This window comes from Buceros rhinoceros, unplaced genomic scaffold (genome assembly GCF_000710305.1).
Source record: "Buceros rhinoceros silvestris isolate BGI_N320 unplaced genomic scaffold, ASM71030v1 scaffold26071, whole genome shotgun sequence".
NCBI lineage: Eukaryota > Metazoa > Chordata > Aves > Bucerotiformes > Bucerotidae > Buceros > Buceros rhinoceros.
The window spans coordinates 12,305-12,722 of NW_010394147.1; the positions used below are offsets into that span (position 1 = coordinate 12,305).

Below are 418 nucleotides of genomic sequence, written 5' to 3' on the forward strand. Positions count from 1 at the left end.
CCTGCTCTCAGCTTGAAACCCCCTTTTGCAGCTGCTCGCTGCGGGGAGGTAACGGATATCTGCCTTACCCTGAACCCAGGGCAGAAGGATTTGTGCTCCCGGGCAGTTCAGCAGCTCAGACTGGGGCACAGCAGCAGCAGGAGGGGCGAAGACAACAGCAAGGGGGCAGGTCCAGCCAGAAGAGGGTTTAGGAAGCAGCCGTTCCATCCAAGCTCTTCCTCAAGCACTACCTTAGCGTCCTCGCAAGCACAGACCTCCAGACACCAGCCCTGCACCCTGCCCTCGCGCTGGGCTGCCGGGAAGGCTGCCAGTCCTCATCCTCCACAGGCAGCAGAGCGCTGCCTGTACCGCTCGCACGGTGGCGAGCTCTGACGGCCCTCAGCTGGCGACGTTTTCTGACAGAAGGCTGCTGTCATTT

The 418-nt window shown here is 61.7% G+C and overlaps 1 protein-coding gene across 1 annotated transcript in view; it reads right to left on the minus strand.

Annotated features, from left to right (window-relative positions):
* The window catches only part of FKBP6 (FK506 binding protein 6, 36kDa), a gene marked incomplete at its 5' end in the record, with an annotated part of 8,323 nt that overhangs the window by 507 nt on the left and 7,398 nt on the right, over positions 1 to 418 (minus strand). The window lies entirely within an intron of this gene.